Source organism: Oxyura jamaicensis, chromosome 26 (genome assembly GCF_011077185.1).
Source record: "Oxyura jamaicensis isolate SHBP4307 breed ruddy duck chromosome 26, BPBGC_Ojam_1.0, whole genome shotgun sequence".
NCBI lineage: Eukaryota > Metazoa > Chordata > Aves > Anseriformes > Anatidae > Oxyura > Oxyura jamaicensis.
Window position 1 is genome coordinate 6,635,156 of NC_048918.1, and position 14,841 is coordinate 6,649,996.

The window sequence follows — 14,841 nt, forward strand, 5'->3', positions numbered from 1 at the left end:
GGCCCACTTCAGAGGATGAATTCCCAGCAACACAGAGGTCTCCTAGAAACCCATTTTTCTTGTCCTGAAACCTCAGCCATAAGTAATGAAACAAAGGAGTACAATTCCTCTGTTTTCTGAACATGTTTTGTGCCAAAAAAAAAAATGCTTTGGGACTTTATTGTCCATCACCTTTCTAGTTTCATTGATGAGCCAGTTATTCTGTGCAGGGAACTGAATGAAACTGTTTGGTGGGAGAGATCCAGGCTGCTGGATTCTTGCAGTAGATGATGGAGACTGACAGAAGAGAACAACGAGAAGATTCTTGCACAGGACACACAGAGCTCAAGTTTTAAAAGGCTCATTTTGTAACTACTGAATCATAAAACACAATAGAGACTTCTGATGTTTGGAATCATGGTACTCTGACATGTAAAATATGCTTATGGGCATTTAGTCTTCAGCAGTCATTTAAAATGTGTCTTTCTTTAGAAGACATTACATGATGTGAAGGAGACCATAACAGTAAAAACTTGCAGTGGGATACAGCTCTTTTTGTGACAGGCTGACTTGTTACGCAATGATAAACATGCACATAGCCACCCTGACAGAAGAGGAAATTCTATCATATTTAAGATAACAAACTGACATTCAGCAAATAAAATATACCAGATCCAGATCTCTGTCAGGATAAAAATATCTTTAAATACAGTGAAGGAAAAATGAAATAACGGCCACTTGAGAGAAATCTCTCTGAAAATAAACGACAGAAACCAACTTTAGAAGGATCACATGAACCTGATTGGCCTGAAGTCAGTGGCGTCAATGGAATAAAACTGGTAAAAGTAAGTGAGCAAGAAATAAAAATGCTAGTTATTTGAGCATACTACAGTTGTATATAATCTATATATTATCATCTATTTAAGCAAATCCTAAAATTAAGGATTGACATATGAGGATTGGTTTGGTACTTTCGATATGGACTGCAAACTATATATATATTTTGTAGGACACCAGGGTTACATAAATCCTAATTCACTGGCATGAAGCAGTGACTAAAATCTCAGGTGCTAACTGACAGGAAAACTACTGCGGCATAAATGGGATAAATCCATCCCACTCATAGTAAGTTGGATGCATTTGAGATCTATGAAGACAGATACCTCTATCCTGCTCAACTACCTGCCAGCATGCAAGGTTGCTGCTCACCTATGCTCACCTGTCCAAACACAAGAAGATGTGTCATTCCCTTTTTGCTACAGAAAATAGGGAATCCTCAAGAACTGCATGAGGGTGAGTGTAAGAATTACACTCACTTTTTTTTTTTTTTTTTTTTTTTTCCTTCTCTATTTCTACAAATAATTTCTACACGATTCTTGAGCTTGTTATGCCAGGTTTCTAGCCAGGTTTTTATCTTGATATATTTGGTCCTGTGATTTCCGATACAAAATGACTAGAAATGGAGAGGAAACCCAGAGAACTAAAAAGATGTTTTATACTACATGAAAGAACTGGAATTTCAGATTCATTTTTATGAAACTATCAAAATCAAACTGGAATTAATATGAGAAGAGAAAGTACAAGGGTAATCATACTAGAGTGTAAGCATCCCATCTTGCAGCCAAAAGTAGTTAAGGCAGAAAAATACAATGTCTTTGAGGGCCAGTAAGCATTTCCAACTAATGATCTTATTCCAGCTATTGAGAAGGGAATATAAATCTTGATTCTTGTTCAAACCCTGGGTAATAAGAACCAGCTGAATCCTAAGAGCAATACTAGCATTTTATTTTTATTCAAGCTCATAATTTTTGGTTTTGTTATAATTTTCAATTTTTCTACCAGGGTGCAAAGAAATAGGAAACCAATGAGATTTTTAGAGATTGGACACATCTTGCAGTGTAACACATAAAATGCAGTAACTCCAAAAAAGATGAAAATAAAAATAAGCTGATATATCATGATCAGATTCTCAAGTATAGATTACATCATGTGTAATGTTTCTCTAGATCCTGAACTTGGAAAATAACATTATGTAAGTACAAATAGCATGCAGAAATGATGGCCAGGATCCACATGACTTTTAATAACTGATGTCTGTGTGTTTTAGGCTTTCCTGTTCCATTTATTCTTTAGCTCAAAAAGGAATTTTATTATTTACAAATTTTCCAATGCCTTTATACTGATAAAAAGCATCAAAGATATTTTAATGGGACAGGAATTCTGAAAATGCAAAAGGGAAATTGAAGCATGTCTGTATTTGGCAAGTCAAAATACACAAAGGAGGCAGCAAAAAAGGCTAGAGTTGAGAGAAACTTAACATGTATGTTGTACCACAGCTGAAGAGCTGGTTGTAGTTGATAAGCATTTTGTAGCCAGAGCAGTTCACAGTGATAGGTGGGATTTTTTCCATTAAAAATAACGTGAAGATATAGACAAAGGATTGCAAAATAAAACTCCCATCTTACAAAATGGGTATGTCCTTGTGTTCCTTCAGGGATTTCTGAGATGATAGAGAAATAATCCGTAATGAAACAGAGTATTACTTTGCTATGTAGCATCTTCCATCAAAAAATGGTAAGGCATTTTAAATGGGCCTCACCACTAGCTTTTGGTCTATCAGGAGAAATTGCTTTTGTAGCAAGTGAAGAACCTGAAGAGTAGCATTGGATTCTTGCTGAGCAGTTTCTTTCTCTAACAACTAGCTATGTTCCTTTTCTCCCTTGTCCCCCACTGCTCCCCCCCCTTGCTTTAAAAAAACAACAAACAAACAAACAAACAAAAACTTCTCAGATAGTCATTATTATTTCTAAATCAGGTCTTTTACCTTCTTGAGACCTATGGAGAGTTCTCAATGATTGAATTCTTTCTCTAATGATTTACTTTACTTGACAGTATGGAAATTGCTACTAGAAAACTCAAGTTACAGCTTTAGAAATTGACTTCCTTCCTTTGCCCATGTACTTTCATGCTTTGTATGTTTGTACTTCGTGCTTACTTGACATTAAAATATGGTTTCTCTGTAAATGTGTTAACATTATGCAAAATGCACCATACCATTTTTTTTTTTTTTTTTTTTTTTTTTTTCCCTGTATGTTTTCTGTTCTGAACAGTTACCAGGCTAGAAGATTGTCTTTATTAACTGTAAACCATTGCAAACTTGATTTCCATACCTGTTCAGGATGTGTGGAAACAGATGCTATTTCTTCACACTGGTAACATTTTGTATTCTCTGGAATACAAAGTCCTGCTCCAGGTCATGCCAATGTCTTAACATACTCTTTTTTTGTTTGTTTGTTTGCTTTCCAGCTCCAAGCATTTTGTCTGCTGCATGTGCCTTCTGACTGTGTTCCCTCCTCTATCTGCAAGTCTCCCTACCTTCTCCTTTCAAATACTGAGATAAGCTGCCTCATGGAAAGCTGCTTCTCTACCCGGTCCTCGCTGCAGTAATGGACATCCGTTGTCTTATGCATCTCAGCTTTCATCTTTTGTGGAAGGTATTTACTCATTACTGTATTAATCCATTGCACAGTGATATGCACTGCTGCAAGGCTAGACAACTGCTGGCAACCATAAAGACAGGTAGTTACAAAACAATTGATTCTTTACATTAGCTACAAAATATATATTCAGAAAAAAAAAAATCAAACTGCCTTTGCATGAACTGAATAAGAAAGCACAGTACCTTGATTTAGGTTACCTCATACCTATGCTCTGAGAATCTCAGCTCTGCTTTACTTGAGACCCTGACACTAGAGCTATGAGGCCAGAAAAATACAGTTCAAACTTCTTCACTGTGCAAAACTCCCAGTGTCCTTAGTGTGTCAGGCAGCTGTTACACAAAACATCTGATTAATGCTCCCAGAGAGCAAAGATGGTTTGAACTGAGTCAGTATTTTAGCTGTATGGTGTGGTCTCCTGGGTGCAGAGCCAATGAGCAGAGGGTGAGTAGGAGTTTTCTGTCTTTATATTATGTCTGAGTTTGAGAGGAGGCAGCTGCTGTGAATGTTTTAAGACAAGAGGCTTTTATTCTCCACCCAGACATTTAGGGTGAAATTAAATTTAAGGTGGGACCAGTGGACCTTTGGGTTTTGACCCTACTCTGACCACCCTGCAACATCATCACCTTATGCAATGCTTGACTGAGGATCAGTGCAATATGCAGAGAGAAGTGAATGATGATACATTGTGCAAGATGTCCTCCCTTGCTGGCAGTCCGCAGCTGTCCCTGAAATGCCTGTGTCTTTGAGCAGTTCTCCTGGTTATTCTGTGTATGAGGACAGTTAAACAGAAAAGTGTAAAGAAAAGAGGCAATCCTTTTTAATATTGCTGTCCATGGAAGTAGTGAAGTCCCCATTTCTGGAGGTATTTAAGAAATATATGGGCGTAGCATTAAGGAATATGGTTTAGTAGGTCAGGTTGATGGTTGGACTTAAGGATCTAAAAAGTCTTTTCCAATCTAGATGATTCAATGATTCTATGATTGTAAGAACCCTAAAATGTTCCTACAAGTGTATTGTGAAGTTCAGATTTATAAGAATTGTTGAGGTTGACGGGTGAGTTCAAATCCCTGTTTCCAGTTCTCAAGCAGAGGTTGCTAAAGCCTGTACTTCATTTAAACTAAGATTTTTTTGCACTTTGTTCTCTCTGTAAAGGACTCTCAAGTATACAGGAGGTAACAGTATTAAAAAGGATCATAGAACCAGATGATCGTTTCTTAAATATGTTTGGAATGGGTACTCCACTACTTCCCTGGACAGACTATTCCAATGCTTGACCACCCTCTTTGTGACAAAATTATTCCTAATATCTAATCTAAACCTCCCCTGGCACAATTTGAGATTGTGTCACTTGTCACCTGAAAAAAGAACCTGTCACGCTCCTTGCTCCTTTCAGGTAGTTGTAGGGAGCAATGATGTAGTCCCTCAGCCTCCTCTTCTCCAGACTAAACAACACCAATTCCCTCAGTAGGGAATTGTTCTCTCGTAAGTCCTGTTCTCTGGTCCCTTCACCAGCTTTGTTGCTCTTCTCTGCACATGCTTGAGAAAGTCAATATCCTACTGGTAGTGAGGGACCCAAAACTGAAAATAATATTTGAGGTGTGGTCTCACCAGTGCTGTGTACAAGGGGACAATCACCTCCCTAGTCCTGCTGACCTTGCTGTTTCAGATGCAGGCAGAATGCCATTGACCTTCTGGGCCACATAAGCACACTGCTGGCTCATGTTCAACTGGCTGTTGACTAGCACCCCCAAGTCCTTTTCTGCTGGGCAACTTTCTAGCCACTCTTCCCCATGCCTATACTGCTCTATCACATTGTTATGGCCCCAGTGCAGGACCTAGCACTAACCCTTGTCAAATGAATGGTCTTACGTGTTGATTTCCTGTATTCCAACATCATCTGGTTACTGAAGGCATTTTTTCCTACAGTCAAAAAGTATAATGAGGAAGATCCATATCTTTCCTTTTAGTTGTGCTCTTGCATGTTTCCACACTTTTTCTAGAACTCTGTTTGGCCTTGTTCTCAGTCTGAACAAATCTGAATGCCTAAATTGCAAAGTGATGCTAATCATTAATGTTGCTGCACTATTCACACTTAAACTACCTGTGTGGTTCATTGACTTTCCTGTTATCCAGGGTTTGAAGTGCAGTAATTCTAATAAAAATAGGCCAGGATTGGAAGATTATTGTCACTGTGCTTACCACTGCATAATTATTCCCAGGGTCTTTTATTATATTAAGTATGAATCTTTTTCCATTTACAGAGTTAGAACTATCAATAGATTGAATGTGTAAATTCTTGGAACTGGGATGACCAAACTGCTGCAAAAAAAGAATTTCTCACAGTACATTCTTCAAAACAGTCTTGCAGAAACTGAAAAACTTTAGTACTGTTTTACATACCATACAAGAGATATAGAGGAAGGAGATGAAGTGGGAGGAGGCACTTTTGAAAAACCTGCAGTGAAAATCCTGCAGTAGTAACTTGTTATAGGAATGAGAAGCTACAGAATTAATAACTGGTAAATAATATTTAAAGGCTACAGCTGGTAACTGCAATACAGCTTGAAATCCAGGACATGCTTCTTACAGTTTAATAAGGGAAAAATGTTGCACATAAATGATCACGTCCCAAGCAAGATGTGAGAACCTTTGGTTACCTAAACTATTGAGAAGGATGACAATTCCAAAACCTGTGAATTCATCAGCTTGAGGCAGCAACGCTGTATGTGTATTATAGTATTGCATACTATAGTATGCAAATGCTGTTGATGCCCATACTACAAAATGAAACCTGCTACTCTAACCAGTGTGGATAATGAGTTATATATTCAGAGATAACACAATGCTTTGTCAAAAGTATATTCTCTGGATTGCATGGATAAGTGCTAACTTTGTGTAAACTTTGATATTAAGAAGTGGTAACTTGAACTCACAGATATACTGATAATACCTGATTACTTTGCTAAAAGAAGACTTGCAATCTCTTCCCAGAATTCTGGCATTTTAATTAGAAGAATGTGGGTAAAGTCTTAATCTTGTTAATAATGATAGACAGGGATAAGGCAGAAACAAAATCCACAGCAACCTAGTCTAAACATGAACATCAACAGTTTGAAGGCTAGTAACAGCAGTGCTAGCTACAGCAACAGAACTGCTCCCTGCTCCTCTTTTACATACAAGGCCAGGCTTGACAGTGTATAGCTCAGAAGAACTACATCTTCTCCTGCCCTTTTAATACTTAGCTACATCACACTCAGTTAATTTTAAAACATACAGCTGAAATAGAGGGAAGGGTATTTAAAATTTAAAAACTAAATCCACAGATTTGTGATAAAAAAAAAAGTAAATGTTCTAAAGACTTGTGGCATTCAAAGATCAATAAGAATCTCGACTGTAGATGATTCTGACAGATGTTAATGTGTCCCTTGGCTTTGCAGCCTGCTTGAAATAGTACTTGTTTCTTCATGCCAGGCCTCTGGCGATGCTTAGTGGAGTTAGAATTACAGTTGCCAATGAATCTCATTTTTAATGTCATTAATTTTCTAAACTCTTCCCCATAACTAGTAACCTTTCCATGCTGGGAGATCTACTTAGTTAGAAGCTGGGAGAGTGTCAGTTTCTGTCTGTTTCGAATCATGGTGCCTTTAGTTGATATTTGGTTACCTAGGTTCATTGTGTCCATTTACCTTGTACAGTTCATGACAGTGATCACATACTTTGTACTGGCTGCCTTTCTGTTGCAATTTACCTATTTATGAAAGAAAAAGGAAGCTCCATGTTTAATAAAGATGAGATTTTTACAAGTGCTTTTTTTTTTTATTATTATTATTATTATTATTTTTTTTATTTTAGTCAACTTGATTTATAAATTCAGCAAATTTTTGGACTGAAGATTAGAGACATGGTTCATCTGTAGATTCTGTGCTATCTTCTTGTTTAGGATGTGACTAGATTTACCTAGCAAAATTTGTGTGCTCTGGTTCCAGTGGCAATTTGACAGCAGCATGAACTACTGTCAGAACCCATAAACCATGCACTTAAGGTTGATTCCAAACTAAGGACAAATCTTGATTGGAAAGAAACAGGAAAGGAAAAAAAATCTCTCTCAAATGACAAGGACTTCATGGCAAACAGAAAACACCGGATGCAGTATTGTTATTTGTGTTTGTCAGTTACATAGCTGTGTAAGAGATCATAGATTAAAAGTTTACTTTCCTTCTCTTAGAACGTGAGTCAGGGGTGACCAAAACTGTGTGAGTTATAACATAGGCTTTACAATCATCACTTTAGCAGTTGGAGAAGCCAAACATTTGCTTCTTAATAAGAAATAGGAAACATGATTAATCATCTGAGTCATCCTGCTCTAATTCAGTGTTAGTATGAGCGGCATTCCCTATGGATCAGCCTACACAGAAGGAAATGCCAAACTGTAATCAAGATCTAGTGACTAAGTTCAGTCAACTGTGTCAAAATATCACCTGTGAATTTTAGATAAAATGAAAAGATGAAAACAGAATTTTTTTTTTTTTTTTTTTTTTTCCTCAGGCATGCAGTGATTCCTTCCTGAAAACTACTATTGTTCTTTGCAATGATTTGAAGATTGTCATTAGGGCTCTCTCAAAATTGAAGAACTTTATTCCACTTTTACAGGTTTACATTAGGTTATACTGTAATGTACAGATTAACAATCTGTAACTGGAACATGGCACTTGCCCTCTCACATTCTTCTTTCTGGACAATGATGCAATGCTACCTTGTTTCTGGGATAGATAAGTTGCAGAGACTCCATGAATTAGACTCATGGAATGAAGTAAGTTTTTAGAACATAAATAATACCAACCTACACAACTTCTTGCAGATATTAGTACTAGCAGCAAAGATCCCACTTGGAAGGGAAGTGGGATATTTTGGAGTTAAGTCAGTAGCTTTTTCAGTTGTTATTTTTTAGAGGACTTAATTCCCAAAGGATATTTCAATGGGTTTTTCTTATATCCAGCAAAAACTGTTTAAATAGGAGCTGAACACAGGTTATGTCATTTTTTTGCAAGATTCTGTCCAGTTGGAAATCTGGTGGTTATTTGAATACTTGTTTGGTTCCTGATGTGCCTCAGGTTGTATGCAGTGATGAAGAATTCATCATCAGCACATCTGTAAATGAGTCATCTTTTTTTCCTGCACCCACATGGTTGCACAATTTTACTGACTACTTGCATTGACGTAGAATATTGAGTATTTGTCATGTGAAGCTATTCCATCACATATAATATTGGAAATTCCAAGCACAAATAACACTTAACAGCATGTCACAGTTAATGTATTCTTAATCATATTGTGACCCTAAACAATATGTCACTGTATTCTTCTTTAATTACCAATCATATAATCATAAAACTTACAACACAGATGTCTGGCTGCAAATAGTAAACCTGGAATTAAACATTTTTTTCATCCAGCTGTACTATACTACACAGTAGAGACTTGCAAAGAAGGTGGGAGAACCTTAGGTAAGATCTGTTATTAAAAATAAGCAATTACATCTCTTATTTTTTTCCACTGGATCAAAGTGATAAATTTATCACATGCCAATAAGGCTCACCCAACATAAATGCCAGAAATGGAGGATAAAGGGTTTTGGCTCTTCACCAGACTTCAGTTGTGTTTCCTGGGCTTTGTGTCTTACCACAAGTCCATGTCATATTACTTCTTTAACTGCTAATTTGGAGCCCACCCCATATGAGTTTTGGGAAGGTGAAAAGGAATATAAATTATCATTACAAATTCACAATGTGTCTTTTACTAACAATACATTAAACGCCAACAAAGTTTCACTCAGAGTTTATAATGCTAATTTTTAATTCTGCTTTTCTGTATTGGGTAACATAAACCAAAAATAATGTCTTTATCAATCTTTATGTTCAACCCTGCTAAGAACGGTAATTGAAGTAGAACGGATTTCTTAAAGAAAGGTTTGCTCCAACAGTCATATACTACACAAACAACCATGGTCAGCCAGGAACCTGCTGGTGAAGCTCATGAGATAATACCTTTTTTGTCTATGTTATCTAGCTGTTAGTCACAATAGAGAAGCATAATAAAATGCATAATCATTTCCTCACATATTTATGACTCTAGTTTTTATTTCCTTTTGCTGCAGGTCACTCAGCAGCGTGCAAGACACAATGAGAAAAATGTCCAGAACAAATATCTGAAAATGTTTTCTCATAATGAAAAATGTATGTTGCATCCATTATGAAACACGTGTATTTGCACTGTAGATGAAGTGCAAAGTGAATGCATTCACAAACTCTTTGGCAGTCTTCTGCAGGCAGGGCAGCATATTAATATCCTACTTACTGACAGCCACGTCTGGTTTCTGCATATTCTCTAGCTCCACAAAAAGCATTAAGAAAAGTCTGATTTTAAATCTGCATTTCCATGTTTTATGTGCCAGTATTAATGAGTTCAAATAATCCAATGTATTTGAAGTTCATTGTCATTATATCACTTAACATTGTAGGTAACCACATATTTCCTGAGGATATTTGTTGTGCACCTCTTAGTATTAATCAATGTATTATTGATTAATACTAAGAGGTGCACAACAAATATTATCAATGTATTAATCAATAATACATTGATTAATACTTTTGTCTGATAAATCGTCAGGAACAATCATATCAGTTATTTTTGTATTATTATTTTCTGATTTGGAAGGAAGGTAGTATGCACGAGCATATAGTAAAATGAGACAAAAGATGGCATTTGTAGTCAAATGTGATCTATAGTATGAAAAGCGGGTACAGAGGAGGCCATAAGGATGATCAGAGGGCTGGAGCACCTCTCCTATAAAGAAAGACTGAGATAGCTGGGGCTGTTCAGCCTGAAGAGAAGGCTCCAGGTAGCCTTCATTGTGTCCTTTCAGTACTTAAAGGCGGCTTATAAAAATATATTGACAGTGACTTTTTACACAGGCAGATTTTGATAGGTCAAGGGGGAACAGTTGTAAACTAAGAGAGGGGAGATTGAGATTTGAGATTTGATGTTATGAGGAAATTCTTCACTCAGAGGGTGGTGAGACCCTGGAACAGGTTGCCAAGAGAATCTATAGATGCCTTGTCCCTGGAGATGTTCAAGGTTGGGTTGGATGAGGCCCTGGGCAACCTGCTCTAGTGGGTGTCATCCATGCCCTTGGCAGTGAGGTTGGAATGAGGTTATCTTGGCCACAAGTGCACATTGCTGGCTCATGGTTAGCCTGTTGTCCACCAGGAATCTCAGGGCCCCCCTCTGCAAAGCTGCTCTCCAGCAGATCAGCTCCCAGCCTGCACTGGTACTTGGGGTTATTGCTTCCTAGGTGCAGGACCATGCACTTGTCTTTGTTGAATTTCGTGAGGTTCTTCTTGACCCATATCTCCAGTCTGTCCAGGTCCCTCTGAATGGCAGCACAGACCTCTGAGGTATCAGCCACTTCTCCTAGCTCTCATCAATACATATAAATATTTGAAGGGAGGGTGTTAAGAGGATGGGACCAGACTCTTTTCAGTTGTGCCCAGCTACAGGATAAGAGGCAACAGGCACAAACTGAGGTAAAAGAAGTTCCATCTGCATATGAGAGGGCATTTCTTTACCGTGAGGGTGACAGAGCACTAGAACAGGTTGCCCAGACAGGTTGTGAAGTCTCCTACTCGGGAGATATCCAAAACCCGCCTAGATGCTATCCTGCACAAGGTGCTCTAGATGATCCTGCTTGGCAGGGAAGTCAGATTAGGCGATCTTCAGAGGTCCCTTCCAACCGTTCCGTGATTCTGTGGTTCTGTGATCTTTAAGGTCCCTTCCAACCCAAGTCATTCTATGATTCCATGAAAATCATAAATGTTGTTGAAGGACAAGACTCCACAGATTGTAGTCATAATTGTGGCATTAAATAGATTTTTCTTTGGCATTTGTCTGTTTTTCCTACAACTTTCATCAGATTTTGAATACCTTAATATTTTAGGTTGTCTAATACAAGGAAAATAAGCTGGAGGGAAATTTTATAAGGTATGCCTAGTAGGTTTCTGACTCAGAAATCTTTTTAAGGAAGCCTCTTGTGTTTGTATTTAGCATATTTTAACTTTTCCTTGCATTTTTTTGCATGACTGCTAGTTTCAAAGTAGATAATCAAGTTGTACGTCTTACAAGCTAACTTTCTGCCTGCTTAAAATCAAAACCAGAAGGATTTTTGATGATTAGGTATGATTAAGTGTGCACCTAGTTTCCGTGTGAAATGTCAGACTTTAAATATATGTCAGTGGGAAATAAGCTTTTTCAAATTTGTTTTATTTCATAAGTAGAGAGATAAACTTTAAATATGGCCAAGAATATAAGATCATTTTCTCTGTGGTGTTGAAAACATCCTTGTCTTAGAAAGTATTTCCTTTCACTTTCAAGTGATGGCAAGATCACTTGAGCACAAGGTCAAAGAGCTGAAAACTGAATTCAAATGACTTTTGAATTATTTAAAAAACTTGAAATATTGAACAAAGGTAAGAAATTCTTCAGTTCATTAAATAATTTCTTAATTTCTTTGCTTTGAAATTAAAAAGAAGGCATGGAGGAAATGAGAAGGAAGGGCACTAGTGCTTTTCTTTCTCAAAACACACAGACAAAAACACCAATAATAAGGAGAGGAACAGAAAGGCTTCTTGACATGGAAAATAAACATATGTCTAGTTTCTGTGGCTTGCCATTTCTATAAATAAAACACGAACTACTATACAAGTTCAATGCATAACCACGTAGACAGTTCTTAATCGTCAAATAGACTTTAACACTAACTGGGTTCAACAAAAAGCATTGGCTGTTTTTAATCTGTTTGAAAACAGAAATGACTTGTGAAATGACACTGCCAGTCTTGTGGACACTGGACCCAATAACCCTTGAGATTGTCAAGTGTCAACCATATGTGATAAAAGGCTAGATGTTTTAAAGATAATATGTTTCTAAAAGTTTCATACAAATGGGGGATAGGGAAAGGTACTGACCAAAAGAAAAGCTATAGTCTTAGAAGTTCATTTGATTATAGAATTTCTATTATGGCAGTTATGTGCAGGGGCATGCCCTAAATATTATTCAGACCTCACATGTGCTCACAAATTTAGTAGACATCAAAAAGTCTTACCATTGCATGCAAATCCACAGGGAACAAGGTTTCATTATTTCTGCTGCTTATCATAGTGCTTATTTTAATATGAACAAGAAAATAAGGGACTGAATAAAAATGTTAACCCAGACAAGCAGAGGATAGACCTTGAGCTATTTAGTGTGACTCTGTAACCTGCAGTAATTAATATTATTAGCAATTAATGCAAAAGTGAAAAATATGACAAACAAAGAAGAGGAGAAAGCTCAGTGATACAGGGGAAGATGCATGAGGAATGGATAGGCCACTTCGTTTGTTCAGCTCAGAGAAGTCTGAGGGGTGACCTCATCACGGCCTACAGCTTCCTGATGAGGGGAACAGATGGACAGGCGCTGATCTCTTCTCTCTGAGGACAGTGACAGGACCCAAGAGAATGGCATGGAGCTGTGACAGGGAGGTTCAGGCTGGATGTTAGGAAAAGGTTCTTCACCAAGAGGGTGGTCGAGCACAGGAACAGGCTCCCCAGGGCAGTGGTCACAACATCGAGCCTGCCAGAGTTCAAACAATTTGGACTCAAGCATCTGGACAATGCTCTCAGGCATATGGTTTGATTTTTAGGTAGGAACTGGAGTTGATGAGCAAGAGACCTTGTGGGTCTCTTCCAACTCAAGATATTCTATGAGATCACTTGTTATACTGAGCATCAGCAAACAACACATGCTATCAAACAGCCAATGTATGGCAGTAATGTAGAGGAATGCCATCTATATATGAATAAAGAATACCAGACATATTTACAGCACTGGAGACTTTATTATAGGAAGAATCTTGAATTATTATTAGGTAATTGACTGAAAAGTAGCTGGTTCCATGCTGCACCCACAGTAAAAGGAGTTAAAACAAAATAAAGAGGAAATTTCTGTCTGTACTTTTCCTCTTGACACAATTTGTGTACTTTTTCCTTCCATGTAAAAAAAGCAATTACTAAGAGCTGTTTTGCTGAGCAAAATGAATAAAACTGCTAACAGTGTGATGAGAATAATCAGCTTGCTTCCCATTAAAGAGAACCCCTTTAAAATACTGTCAATACATAAGAATGACCATGCTGGACCAGATGCAAGGCTCATTTTGTCCTTCCTGTCTCTGACAGAGAACAATAGAAGATGCTTAAGGGATTGTATAAAAACAAGATAAGCATATAGTGGTACTTTTCCAACAACTTCCCTATCCTTCTGCAGTGTTTAGATGAGCAGCTTTCAGTGCCAGAGAGGTTTTCTGTGTTCTTAAAATTTTAAATGTATTTCCCTTCCGTGTACCTGTCTAGCAATTCCTTGAATCTGTTTATATTTTTAGCAGCAAAATATCTTGTGATTAGGAGCCAACAGCTTAACTAAATGGTGTGTGAACAAGTACTTTCTTTTGTTATTTAACCTGCCATCAGATTGTTCAACTATCTTTTGCAGTGGAAGGGACACCAAGCATATGAGCCTTCTGAATCTGCCCATGATTTTAAGTCCCTTCAGTCTTTTCACTGTTTTGCCTAGGTCCAAAAATATGTCAGTGGGGAGAGCAAAACTGGGCCTAGTTCCCATCACAGGAGAAAAATAGTCAGGAAAGAATCTAGCCTGTGAAATGATAATTTCTCATAGTTCATGGAAGTACTTAATCTGGACTCTTGTTCAGAGGAAAATAGGATAAAAAAAGAAAATACCAAATCTGATGACTGTGAGCTGTAGCTGGTTGGAAAGGCAAAGCAAGAGAAAACCCACAATGGTTGATTTCTAATATGGAACACCTTGTAGGTGTCAAACCAGTAATAAATACAGGGCACTATCACATGATCATCATACTTCATCAGTGGAGCCCATCTGAGTCTTAACTAAGAGACTGAATTCTGTTCGTTGGTTCAGAGTTCCTTAAAAAGCTGGTTGTATGGCTGCACTTTCACTATCCCCAGCCTTCTGCATTGATCATCTCACTGTTGAAGTTTTCTTCTTGTTATTGACTACACAATCCTAGTCTTCTATTAAATGACCCTTAGTCTTCTATTAGATAGACCCCTCTTTAAGAAAGAATTTGGATCAGGTGACCTCCTGAGGTCCCTTGCAGCTTGATTTATTCTATGATGCTGCATTTCTTCTTAATACTTGCAGGCCTTCCTTCTCTCAGGGAACTCTGTATAACTGACTTTATACTCTCTTTCTTTCTTTCTTTCTTTCTTTCTTTCTTTCTTTCTTTCTTTCT

The 14,841-nt window shown here is 37.5% G+C and overlaps 1 protein-coding gene and 1 long non-coding RNA gene across 9 annotated transcripts in view; one reads left to right on the forward strand and one right to left on the reverse strand.

The window, feature by feature from the left end:
• LOC118178631 overlaps positions 1–14,841 on the forward strand; it is a 137,939-nt gene that overhangs the window by 58,481 nt on the left and 64,617 nt on the right. For all 6 annotated transcript variants that reach the window (XR_004756241.1, XR_004756242.1, XR_004756240.1 and 3 more), the window contains one exon: positions 3,286–3,473. This is a non-coding gene — a long non-coding RNA (uncharacterized LOC118178631). The remainder of the gene's footprint in view (positions 1–3,285; positions 3,474–14,841) is intronic.
• The window catches only part of NGF (nerve growth factor), a 33,862-nt gene that overhangs the window by 9,938 nt on the left and 9,083 nt on the right, over positions 1–14,841 (reverse strand). The gene's annotated exons all lie outside the window — the stretch shown is intronic.